Source organism: Coptis chinensis, chromosome 4 (genome assembly GCF_015680905.1).
Source record: "Coptis chinensis isolate HL-2020 chromosome 4, ASM1568090v1, whole genome shotgun sequence".
Taxonomy (NCBI): Eukaryota; Viridiplantae; Streptophyta; class Magnoliopsida; order Ranunculales; family Ranunculaceae; genus Coptis; species Coptis chinensis.
The window spans coordinates 102,156,265-102,170,769 of NC_141459.1; positions in this window are offsets into that span (position 1 = coordinate 102,156,265).

Below are 14,505 nucleotides of genomic sequence, written 5' to 3' on the forward strand. Positions count from 1 at the left end.
TTGATGTTGTCACATTGGCCTATGTACTTGAAACAAGTTTAAGGGAATGGGATTATCATTTGGGGATCCTTCTAATATTAAGTTTGTTTTTTTGCCTGCTAATTGCCAATTGGCAACTGCAATACCTTCATTTAGTAAGGTGGGCTTTGGTTTTTCAGCCCTTCGGACTTGAGACGTTTTGGACTTTTGGTCCTTGGTTGAGGAGTGAGGAGCGAGGACTTGAGGTGGTGCATTGCTGACCTTACTGTCACCCAGAAACGTGCAGAATTAGAAGTCTTATAATATATAAGTCTATAACCTCACTATCTCCCAGCCTCCCATTGAAAATGGATGGTATATGTGATGTCACAAAATCACATAAAAGCGTGTTTGTGTTCTATGACTTTGGTAACAACTATCCGTTTAACAAATTAGAAAAGTATAGGGCCTGCAGGGCCTCCTATCTTTTGACTCAAACAGATTTTCAAGTTCTAATGTTGTATATTTTCTTAAAATCACACCAATAAAATAGTAGTCCATAAAGGTTGTATGGACTAGACACTCTTAACTATTTGGGCTGAATTTTTTATTTCTGGCCTATTTATATTATTTGGGTTGTTGCAACATTAGTCCCCTAAACACTTTGCGACTAAACACTAACAATTTGATGTCCGGACTATTTGGGTTGTTGGGCTTTTTAAGTCGGCAGATTTGGGCTGGACTTTTTACAATTATGTCATACGGCATAGGCAAATACTAGTCCAAGACTCCAAGTGCAAATTAAGGAAAGGACTACAAATTTTGCCATTTAGCCATTTTCGAGCACATTTTTAGGTCAAACTGTTTGATTTGTGTGAGAAAAGAGGAATACATCTTTTTACAGGTTATGATTCTTTTCGTCCTTCTAACCAACACTAGTTAATCAAATCAAAAGTTTTACTGCAATGGCCCTATAAGCATGGTCGGCTCTGAGATTTCCATGGGCCGGTGCAAGAATGTACCTAAAAAATTGTACACACGTTATAAACTATAAAGAGATTGAGAGATTTTATGTTTTTATATTTATGATTTTGTAACTATTTATAAGTTTAAAATTTTTAGTGAGTTACTAAACCTGCGCCATGTAGAAAATTGCAACTAGCAAAGTAAAGATTTAGCCCATTTTAAAGTTTAATAACACGTAGGGGTGGAACTCGGGCAGGTTGGGTTGGGTTGAGGCATAACCCGAGTTCAATCTGAGTTTCAAATGTTTCAACCCGAGCCCGAGACCAAGTCCTAGTCGGTCTTTAAATTTTCAATCCAAATCCTAGACGGAAATTAAAATCTTCTAATGAAATCAAAGATATTTAGTTGTTTGAAAGGGAAAATATTTTTGTTGATTACATTATTCTCTATAAAATAGAGATTCTAAATCTTATTTTTTACAATAATAGAATGATTGAAAGATATACATACACATATGCACACGGACTCGGGTTTTTTTATTTTTTTTTTATATTCTAACCTGAGCCCAATCCAAAATCGAGTCAGATCTTGATTTTACAAAACCCGGATAACGTATCTGGCATGTTAGCCCAGGACCAACAAAAATCGGATTTTAGTTCATCGGGCTTGGGCTAGACCGACCCAAGTTCCACCCCTAATAACATGTGTCTCTATTTGATTTAACCATGGTTTAGAATATTTTTTGGAATGTCTTTATTAGTCTTAGTTAGAGCTTGTTAGTTGTTAATGGGGACTTCTTAGGGGGGATTTTAAACCTTAGGGGTAGTTAGGTCTTTTTACAAAATAAACACAAAAAACATGAAAAAAACACACGGTTTAGGTTTTTCAAATGCAATAAACCCTAGCACACCAGCTAGAGTTAGGGATGAGGAAGATGACTCTTTTAGTATTTCACCATCGAGTGAGGAGAGTGATATGGATTTAGTAAACTCTGCTTTCATCAAGAAGTACGGAGTGGGTTCGTTAGAAAGATTCAGGAAAAGAATAGACTTTGCAGAGAAATTTGAGCTAGGGGACATAACTTTCGAACAGGAAAACATGTATTAAAGGACCTTGCCCTTGATATAGCTGCTGCTTGATCTTGAGCATAATCTTGATGGGAAGGGAAAGGAAACTCACGACTTGGTAGTGGGAAGTACGCGTCTCGAGCACTCAAGAAACGCTGAATAAACTACAAGAAGACGTCTGATTACTATGGTAAGGAAAACAAGAACTTCGAGGAGTTGAAGGTATCACCAATGATGACAACACCGATATTATAGGATCTCAAACGAAAAGGAAAAAGAGGGACCGATAACCATGATATTTCGAAGTGATTGGAAAGAGTACGGTTGGAACAGAAAGTGGAAATCCGATTAATGTTAATGTTAAAGGGAACATCAAGAGTCAAAAGCTCTTGGCGAGGTAATTGGGAAAGGGTCCTGCTGGAAAAAGATGAACTGAGTTACATTCCACCGATTGTGTCAATGGAAAGCAGATTATCCATGTGCGAGCTCACGTTCAATCGAGTTCAATAAAAATTCGAGAATTTGGTGGTTGGGTCGTTTGTGGGAAAACGTATGAATTACAACTATGTTAAGGAGATAGTAGGGAGAACATGGAGGACAAAAAGTTTATTATGAAGCCTTATGCGGATACAATGTTCACTTTTCAGTTTGAGAAGGAAGAAGAACATAAGGTAGCGTTGGATATTGGATCCTTCCATATCGCAAGCAAGCTGTTCGTTGTTAGGCCTTGGAGACTTTTTGTTGAGGCAGAAACGCGAGAGTTGAAAACGATACCTATTTGGGTAGTGGTAAAAGGATTACCTATGGAAATGTGGAATAAGAATGGCTTTAGCCAAATGGGGAGTGCGATTGGGATACCGATGTTCCGCAGATCGCCTAACGGAGAATATGGCAAGAACTTCGTATGCAAGAGTGTGTATAGAGATAGATACCTCATGTCCGTATCCAGAGGGAATCCCAGTAGTATTGGATCAACGAAGAGCGTACAAGATAGAGTTCGAGTACAATTGGAGACCACCGTCTTTGTAGTGGTTGCAAGGTGTTTGGTCATCTTGATATTACTTGCCCAAGCGACCAAAGTGAAAAAAAAGCAAAAGAAAAGTATGGCTGAAAAAAGGGAGACAAAGGAATTCTGAAGGAATACAATCCAAAACTTCGGACATAGAGGGTGCGAAGGAGAGTGGCGAGAGGATCTGAAGGAAAAAGGGGCTGAAATAGTAATGGAAAAATACACGATGGTATTAAGGGGAACAATGCAAAGCAGTTAGTTAGAAGACGGAGAAGTACAAAGTACACTCCCGGTCGGTGAGGGCCTGAGTGGCAATCGCCAAAGAAGAAACATAGCTATAAGGCGAGAAGCATCAATGGGGGAAAGGTAGTAGAGTGCGGTACTGGTACAAGTCATAGCAGTAGTGAAAGGAATGCAGCTGGAAATGGAAAAAATAGTAATGAACGAAACCCAGCAGTGAATGAAAGGATGGTGCTGCCACAAGGAGATAATCGTTTTAAACATCTTGTGCTGAGTTCTGAAGGGGAAGAGGGGATGGATGAAGGTTTGAATGAACCATCAGGTGATGTTACACGATCAGATGGAGCAAAGATAAGGGGAAATCACATAAAGCAGACGGAGGGCAGTAGGGGCAGCAAAGAAGGGGAGAAGCTAAGCCTCTTAGCACAAACTCAAAATCTTAATGATTAATTACGCCTGTTGGAATGTGAGGGGTTTCAATAAAGGATTCAAACAAGTAGAAGTTAAAGAAATGTTGAGGAAGTATGATATTAGTATGATGGGAGTAGTAGAAACAAGAGTTAAAAAGAAAAATCGAGATAGGATTTTTAGGAAAACTTTTAATCAATGGCAACTAGAGGACAATTACAATGACATTGATGGAGGTAATATATGGGGTTTGTTGGGATCGGTAGTGTACAAATGGGTTATTAAAGAAGGACTCACAAAGACATAACAATGGAGGTAAGCATGATATCAGGAGATGAGGTGGTAATATCTGTTGTGTATGCGAGTACAGACATGAATGCAAGGAGAGAATTATGGAGAAGCCTAGGAGAGTTAGCATGCCAAATTCAGAAGCCTTGGATGCTAATGGGTGATTTCAACTCTATACTGAACTCAAGTGAAAAAGTCGGTGGGTTGGAAGTCAGGCCACAGAACTATGCAGATTTTTTGGACTGCGTAAACCAAGCTGGGCTGGTAGATATCAAGTTTAAAGGTAATCTATATACTTGGAACAACAGGCGAGTTGATAGGATTAAAATGCAAAACTAGATCGAGTAATGGCGAATCTGCGAGTGGGTTGGGGCATATGAGAACCATGAAGCGGAGTTCTTGAATTCAGGTGTCGTCTCTGACCATACGCCCATGATAGTGAATTCAGTGATACAAAGGAATCAAAAGAAGCGAGCATTTAAATTTTTTAACTTCTGGTATAGAGAAAAGGATTTTATGAATACATCCAGTAGCAAAGGCTTGGGGAAGCGAGGTGGTCGGGAATCCGATGTATGTCTTCATGAGAAAGTTAAAACTGATGAAGACAGCACTTATACAATGGAATAGAGACAAAGTGGGAAGTGTAGTGGACCGGGTTAGAGAAATAAAACAATAAATGGATAAGGTGCAAACAGAACTACAAACTCAACCGCAGAACAGTGAGATTATTATGAAAGAAAGACAAGTGATTACAGCCTATGCACAAGCAACGACAACTGAGGAAGATATGTATAGACAAAAGTCAAGAGATCAAGTGATAGGGGAGGAGATAATAATACGACTTACTTTTTAAATCAGTGCAAGCAAGGAGAGTTACAAACAAGATTACATGTTTACTTGGGATGCGAGGAGGGAATGTAATACAGGACTACAATGAGATTGGTAATGAATGTGTGGAGTACTACAAAGGAATTTACTGCCCTAATATGATGATGGATGTGGATGTCTCGATTTTTAATGGTATTGGGTCAAGGCAGCAAATCAGCACACAGAACTATGAGGAGTTACAAAGAGAGGTAACTAGAGATGAAATAATAGAAGCTCTAGCAAACATTGGTGATGAAAAAGCACCGGGAAGTGATGGTTTCTCTGCTTTTTTCTTCAAATGCACTTGGAGGATCATTGGTGATGATTTCATCAAGGCTATACAAAAAATTTTCTACTCGAACCAGATGCTCAGTGAGGTAAATGCTACGTGTATTACACTTATACCAAAAGTACAAGTACCTCTGTCTTTATCAGATTATAGACATATTGCTTGTTGCGGGGTTATATATAAGTGCATAACCAAGGTAATGACAAGGAGCATGAAGGAATTAATGCCACAGTTAGTGAATCTTAACCAATCAGCCTTAATCAGTGGAAGAAGTATCCAGGATAATATTCTGTTATCTCAAGAATTAGTACATAATTATCACAGAAATGAATATCCACCAAGATGTGCGGCAAAAGTAGATTTAAGAAAGGCATATGATTCAGTTAGATGGGAATCAGTTGAGTTTGCTATGAGAAGAGTTGGGATGCCAGAAAGGTTCATTAAATGGGTGAAACTGTGTATGGAGATAGCGTCTTATTCAGTTATGATTAATGGATCGTCGTATGGATACTTCAAAGGAAAAAGAGGGATTAGACAGGGTGACCCAATATCGCCTTATCTGTTTGTTCTGGTGATGGATTTATTTACGGAAATCATGCATCACAGTGTTAGAGAAGGCCAGTATCAGTTACATGCTAAGTGTGCGAAACCTATTATTACACATTTATCCTTTGCGGATGACTTGATGGTGTTTTATGTACGAGATGATAGAAGACAACTACTAAAATTTGAAGGATAACCTCCATATTTTCAGCGAGAGTATCGGGGTTGGAAGTGAATGTACAAAAAGCAATATTTTCTTTGCGGAGTGGATGATAGTACAAGTACGACCATAGAGCAAATACTTCTATTTCCTAGGGTGAGCTGCCCGTGAAGTATCTAGGCCCGCCTTTAATCACTACAAAGGCTGAAGTCCACAGATTGTTGTCCTTTAATATCAAAGATTACAGGGCGTATTCAAAGTTGGAAGGGAAGATTACTTTCTTACGCCGGAAGATTACAATTAGTAAAGGCAGTGTTGAATAATCTGAGTGTGTATTGGATGGCTGCATTCACACTACCTCAAAAAATAATTGATGACATCAATAAAATTTTCAGGAACTTTCTATGGACAGGGCCAGACTACAAACAATCTCATGCCTTGATAGGATGGGATGATATCTGTTATCCATATGAGGAAGGTGGCTTAGGGATTCGAAGCATAGAAAGGTTAATCAAGCTGCAATCATGAAACCACTATGGAAGCTCATTACAAAGACGGACAACTTTGTGGGTACAGTGGGGTACAAAGGAATCTAGTCGAGGAGGGAGAGATTTACAGCCGAAAACACCAAATGACTGTTCTTCAAAATTTGGAGGAATATACTTAAAGTGAAAAGGAAGCATCAACAATAGTATTTCATCGATAGGCAATGGCGGAGAGAACGAGTTTACGGAATGATCCTTGGCACCCTTTTGGGATATTAAGAGATCGGTTTCCACAAGGTTTGTTATATGACTCTAGTTGTAACATGCATGCCACGGTTTCGAATTTCATAACAGATGGTACATGGGAATTCACGAGTAATGTAAGAAATAAAATAGGCTGAGATTACCGGCAATACAAAATGAAGTGGAGATTATGGGTAACGAGGACAACATAGTATGGTCTGCTCTACAACCGAGAGTACAACATGAAGGACACTTATGAAAGTCCGAGAGGGATAAGGCATGAAGTTCGATGGCATAAACCGTGTGGTACTCAAACAAGATTCCCGACACTCCTTCATCCACTGGATGGCTTTAAGTGGGGGCCGAAAACTCGCAAAACCGAAAGAACAAAAGGTTGTTGAGTCGATATTTGTATACTCTGTTGGAGAAACGAAACGGAGACGCATCTTTGTAATGCCCGTTTTTTAAATCGTTATTTTTCTATTTATTAATTATTTATTTATTTATTTTCAAAATTAAAATGGATTGGACTCGGGATACGTGGGCCTGGTTTTGGGCCCGAAATGTTTGGCTTGGGTTTTAGGACCCAAGTATATAAACACATTGTTACGGAAAATAGGGTTGAGAAAAAATAAAATATTAAAAAATGGAGGCGAGATAGAAAATTTGGATTTCTAGAAGCGTTGGGGCGCGGCGGCTCGGACTTCGAGAAGAAATTCGTAGGGAGTGCTTCATCTGGTGAGTAGCTATTTTGCTATATCACCGGTTCTGAGTTTTAAGATATTATTAGTGTATAAGTTTCTGTTTTTATATATTGGTTAAAGCTGTCCGAGTAATATCTTGTTGAACTCAAGAGCGTCAATGGCGGCCTCCGAGTGTATGATATTTGGGATGTCGGGGTGTAGTATTTAAAGTTGGTTGTAGGGGATTGAGGGTCGCTCGAGCTTTTACCGATGCTCTGTAAAGGTGTTAATGGCGGCCGGAGAAACCGCCGCCATTATTTTAGTTGAACCGCTTTTAGATTGGGTGTTGGTGTATTGGTTGAGTGATGTAGAGGCCGGACCGAGGTTGTTGGAGCTTGAGAAAGCTTGAACCCGGCAATGGCGTTCATGCCACCTTGGGATCTTTGGGGTGGGACGATTTGGTAGTTTGAAATGTTGACGATGTTGTTTTTGGGTTGGATTCACGTTTGGCTATAGTGGGGGGATGAGTGGGTGCTGGAGAGCATTGGTGGGGAGCTTGAAGCACCATTAATGGCGGCTGCATACCATCCTCCGATAATTTTTGGTTGAACCGTTATGTCTTTTGGTTGTGATGAACTGTTTTGTTGATGGTGGTAGTTGGGTTGAATGTTGGGTTTGTATGGGGTCGGGTGAAGCTTGAAACAAGCTTTAATGGAGGCCGAAATTCCTAGATCTAGTTTTGAGAGAGTATAGGAATTTGATGATTTGAGGTTTTTGGTGTTTGGCAAAGTTGTAGGGGTTGTTGAAATGAGTAAAACCGATTGGTTGAAATGGGTGGTTGTGTGGAGGTTTGTGGTGGCGGTTGGGTGGTGGTGGTGGAGGAGCTGTTAGAAGATGGCCATTTGGGCTTGGGCTTTGGAGTCGGTTTCTCTTGAGGCTTGGGCCTTAGCTTGTTTAGTTGTTGGGCCGGTTTGGTTTTAAGTTTTTGGGCCCGATTTAGTTGTTTTGTTTGGGGCCAGACTAAGCTTAGCCTATGGGCCAATTCAGTTGATGTTGGGCCCGGTTTTGTTTTAAATTTGTGGACCAGTTTATATTAAAGTTTTTGGGCCGAATCCAATTATGTTTTGGGCCAGTTCAATACAAGTTTTTGGGCCCGTTTCTAATATTGCTGGGGGCCAGTCCATAGGACTTAAAATAGATCTAATTGGGTCTTTAAATATTTGGACTTTCGGGTTATAAGGTTTGGGCTTGGCCAGTTGGGTCCGAACCATTACCTTGGTCATGAGCCCATGAGCCATGCACCTTTGCCCTTAGCCATGAACCATGGCTATGACCCTGAACCTGTCGAACACGGAAACGACAGTTTGACTTTGACCATGGCATGTTGACTTTGACCATGCCAGTTTGACTTTGACCATGGCATGTTGACTTTGACCATGACAGTTTGACTTTGACCATGACGTGTTGACTTTGACAGTTGACCATTGACTTTGACCGTTGACTGTGGAATGTTGAGATTGCTTTTCCGTTTTCACATATTTGATTATATGGACTAATATAGTAATAAAAAATATTGTCGAACATTATATAACGTTGTTTGTCATTATCTAATTATGATTTGGCGTGAGTAGTGTGTAAAAAACATATATATATTGGGCTTTGATTGTGGATTGTAGATCAGTATAATTGTGCTACATTTTATGTTGTAAATGGTATGGACAAATTAAATGTGGAAATGTTGTGGAAGTCGATATAAATCTAGTTGTCATTATCTAATTAAGATTTGACGTGAGTAGTGTGTAAAGCATATATATGTTGGGATATATATATTAAATGGAATAGTTTTAGAGACATAAATGTATAAATACTCCATTATTATATATGTGAGATGCTACTATGAGGTAGCATAGTATTGGTGAATATTTGCCCACCTGAAGTGTGGTGTAGTGCAATAATATATTGTACGTGAAAGTATGAAAGTGGTTATGAGATATAATTGAGATATTTCTAAATATTATGGCTTAGTGCAATAAGGCAATTGACCTGCACGTGATATAGTAGAATGTTTATGAGTCATTAATGTATGACACCGAATAAATTCACGTAGCGAAAATCCTAGAACCGACTACCACAACTCATGTGATTGGCCCTTCGGCCCCTTCCGGCGTTTGATTAATCCGAATGGCCTTGAGGCCGCCCCTTTGGCGTTCAGTTAATCCAATGGCCTTCGGGCGTAAGTAATGTGATTGGCCCTCCGGCGTTTCGATAAAAGTTGAATGGCCCTCTGGCGTAGCGAATAATTGGCTTGATTATTCCGTTCGCAAAATAGAACGATGATGCGCAATATTTTATGCCGAATAGTGGCATTACTTACATAATTGCTTCCGTGTGAGGATTTACCTGGTGTGCGGCATCCCGCTCAGGGTGGTTACGCACGGAGTGGTTCATTATGTAAGGGGAGGCATGTGGATGTACATGTTCGGCGTTGGATAGCGATTGTGGTAGCCAGGGAAACTAGGTAAGACATAGATACGACGTGATTTTAGGGACACACAAATAAAGCTTTAATTAATATAATTATGGTAATATGTTGGTAAATGATATATCTCTAGATAGATGATATAATATGCTTGGTTGGTTTTTGTTTAGTTAGAACCTAAGGCGCCTCGATGGAGGAACTACACCGGCTTATTTATTATCATTATAGGTTGTTGTGTGGTTAGTGGGAAGTTAAAGAGCCTCGAGTGGAGGAACTACACCCTAGATTATTGTACTTAAGGATCTTGTATTAGTTGTTGAAAGTTCTGCCCTCGGTGGAGGAACTAACCTGCCGTATGGATTATGTATATATTTGTATAAGTATATCTTTTTTTAGAGCCACTCACACCAAAGATTGTTTATAATCTTGACCCGATTTGCATGTTTTGCTTATCGGTGTGTTCATAAATGAACATAGTTGATAAGTTTTGACGAGTTTAGTGATGAAGAAGATTGGTTCTCATTGCTTGTGGTTTGCGTTAGCATTGCATCTCGAGTTGTGTTTTGTTTTCCTTGAGGTGATATAGATTTTTGAGTCTTGGCGATGTTTTCACGTATTTTCATTTGTAATTTTAATTAAAGAGTTATTGAAAAGAGATTTGTAACCTAATCTTATTTGTAAATTTTGTAATGAAGATGATTTGTTATTTAAGTTAAAATTTTTGTTGGTTTTAATTATCCGCATATTTAAAACCGTTTATGGGTTTTGGAAGTTGAGAGTGCGTCACACTTCGGAGATTGAAGAGTCGGGGACAAATAATGTTTTTCCAATTACATGAAATTGGGTGTGACACATCTATTCCATGAATGCTCTATATCACAATCCTTATAGGGCATGATACTTGAGAAAATGGGATATAGCGAGAACAATGGCAGCTACATGGCGTGGAGAGGTATCATGGGTTGAAACAAACGACAGGGGCAAGGAATTGAGAAGGATGTCTGCGACTAATGTGGAATGGGTACAATTATGTGACTTGGAAAGCTAGAAATGATAGGATTTTCGAGAATAAAGGCGGTGAATATCGAGCAAATAGCTCGAAAGTGTTGTTTAGTGATGTCGAGCAAAGTTAAAGCGATTAGAGATTAGAATAGATGCACGGGCGAGAAAATTGAAAGGTTTGCCGATATGTGGAATGTGGAAGTAGAAATCAAACAAAGAAGGAAAAATTGGTACGGTTGGCGTAAATCGGAAATGGGAACTTATACTCTCAACACGGATGGAACACTCAAAGGGCATTTAGGGGGTTGAAGATGATTAAGTAATAGTGAAGGGGAAGTAGTGGCGGCAAGTCATGGAAGAGCAAGTAAGATGTCAATTGATCTCATCGAGCTAGAAGCTGGTTGGCGGGGCTGAAAATGGCTAAGTAAGGGAATAAGGAAGTTAAAAACACAGATTTGATTCAAAAGAGCGTAATAGCATATTTAAAGGAAAGGGGGTCACGACCATGGCGAGGTAGAAGATGGTACGGGCTATTATGCGAATGAAGGCCCATTTTGAACAGTTTGCCATTTTTCATGTTTTTAGGGAGGCAAATAAGTTAGCTGATGCTATTGCAGCTAATATCCCATCATATAATTTTTTAGAATTTGTACCAACCTTACTGGCAGAAGATGTAAAAAAAATTATATATGATGATGCGAGGGGTAAGCAATATGTGAGAGAGTGAGAATGTAACAAGCTGATTACAACATTTTATTTCAATAAAAGGGGTAGGGGACCTCTCTAAAAACCTCGCTTAAAAAAAATAAAAAAAAAAAATAAATAAAAAAAAAAAAAAAAAATTGGGCCCTCATAATCATAGGGCCCTATGTGATCACCCCTTAACACACTGCACACCCTCAGAGCCGGCCCTGCCCATCAGCCTCTGAAAGTGATGCCCAGTCGTTGACAACAATGCACAACCATAGGATAAAGAGTTCAATGGAGTATGGACAATGTCTGTCAAAGTCTATTGTTGTTTTTTCTGCAGGGCTTTTGTTTCGGGCTCGGTTTCCCCATGCTGCTTGTATGTCTGTCAAAGTCTATTAAGTATTAACATCTAAAAAGATGAATTGCATTAAAAGTAACATAAATTGATAGATAGATTTGCGTTTGCCCCCATCAAAATCTCATTATTTTACAGGGGAGTTTTGTATGTAAATTTGTTATAAATTTGCCTTGGCCGTTTTTGGGATGTGATGTCCAAATTAGGAGGTCCATGGCCATAGATGTCTCCGTACAGCTTCAATAACAAGACAACTACTAGACAGGAAGCCGTTGTGGTCCTCAACCTTTTCAGTGCCATATTTTTTTCCCATTTCTCTTCACAACTATGATTCTATGAAGGAGAAAGACAAACATAAAATCTGGTGGTAAAACTTTTATCAGTTGTAACTCTTCGTGTAGTCCTTGTGCTTCAAAGCATGAACCTAATTGAGAAAGAATCTTCAATCTTGTCTCATGACATTTAGTGTATGGATTCCTAGCTTAATATCTCCTTTATGGTGCAATGATACTATGATAGTATGATACTTGATTTCCGGGAATATTATTGCCAATGCCTAAACATATTCTGCACATGTTCTACCAAGTACCAACAATCAACACTAAAGTATTTCTTTACCCAAAAAAAAACACTAAAGTATTTAGCTTTCCAAAAGGAATTGATTTCTGTGTCAAGAAACCAACCGTACTTTTTAACAAGATTAATTCGTATAATAATGCGGCCAATATTCTCTATTGATACTGATTTGATTTTGAACTCTTATCCACAAAGTTTCAGAAAAAAATATATACCTGGAAGAACTGTATTCTATTTCCAGAACCAGAACAATAAAGGATTATGCCATCTTCATTCTTCGTGAAGAGTAGATACAATGTATGTTTGAATGATTGAGGAAGAATGGTCTTAAGTATTTATCAATGTGACACTGTTACATCAATAAATGACTTTAATCAAACATCAAAATATATAAGGCTATAAAATTGTAGTGACCGTTAAAATTTCGACCCTACGCGTATAGTACGACTGCAGATACTAGACACTTACAAAGTGTGGTCATTATCATTATACCTGCCATTTCAACAGTTACAAGTGGTGAGCCCATTGATAGGTAAAATATATGGAAGCAATCAATTGGGCAAATCTGAGATCTGATTCACAATTGAAAACAGAAACAAACGAAAATAAGTACATTAGTACCGTTATGAACGTTGACAAACCTTAAATCTGATTCACAATTGAAAACAGAAACAAACGAAAAATAAGTACATTAGTACCGTTATGAACGTTGACGAAGATAGAAAATAAAGTGGCCAATATATATAGAAAGAGAGAGAAGGAAAATTGTCACAATTTCACATAGTACAAAATATCAGGATATTATTGATATTCAATTTTTCGATATGTATCGTGGATATATATATATTTTTTTAGAGATATTTGATATTGTTTCACATGAAAATATCGTAGATATTGTGGATATTTTTTATATACTATAATACATTATTTATATTTATATAAAATATAATGGTAAATATTAAATAAAATTGTTATATATACAAAATATCATTGAAATATCACCGATATTTACAGTCGTATATATCTCTGAACATATCGTTGTATTTATGTATTTTTTTTTGAAATCTAGATAGATATCGACAAATATTGTGATATTTTATACTATGCAAACAAGTATATGGATGTCACAGCCCGAATTTCTAACCAATTAAAAAAAAAAATATTTGAAATATAAATATCTCAAACATCACTATATTCAATTGTCTAAAAACCAAAGCATGGCCAGGTGGATCTTACACACGCCAAAACCTAAAACCCACATCATAAATAATCTTAACAACAAAAATCTCCAAAATTCTCTTTATTACTTTATGAAAGTCTATTTCCCATCCAAAAATCATCACTATAACATTCTAAGAATAACAGGTCCTCAACATCATATTCTCATGTCATATAAAAAACATGTAACCTACGTTATTACATCCGTCCAATAAAAATAAACTCCCGGACTGCTCCAGGCAAGAATCCAAATCACACGCCGGTTCCATCGCCTTCCACCCATGTTCCTAAAGAACACACCCACGCTTAAAAAACAAAGAAAACATGGGTTAAAGAAATTGAATTTGGTATGAGTGAGTAACTAAACACATATAAACATTATCATACTTTTAATTATCCAAACAATCACTTTAACTCTATCATAACCTAATCATTCACAAATTGGAAGACAATTGGTTCCGTCATTTCAACCTAAGATAGCTTCTTCCCAAGCAAAACTTCCATTATATAACTCATTATAATAACTCGTTTTAATATCTAAACCATTGAATTTAAAACTTACCGATATCCATCACATAAAGGGTAGGACCAAGGTCCTGCGACAAAATGTTATTAAGTCCTACCCTCAAGTAGCAAAGAAAGTTAGAACTTCTAACATTTGTCGATATCCTATAGGTATTCGTAGTAAACCCAAACACACTCGACAATCAACTTAATTTCTCTTATTAATTAATCAATTTCTTTTCTTATACACATATTTCACAAACTATGTACCTTAGGTCATTCCCGCCACATTCAGGAATACCTATCATATCACTAACTTGCCATTCATGACACATTCAATGAATGCCCTGGGTCATTCCTGCCACATTCAAGGAATACCCAATCCTACATTCCCGTACACTCAAGGAATACGACTAACCCGCAAGGCGAATACCTTAGTTCCTCTCTAGGGTAGTCCAAACAATCTGGTCATCAT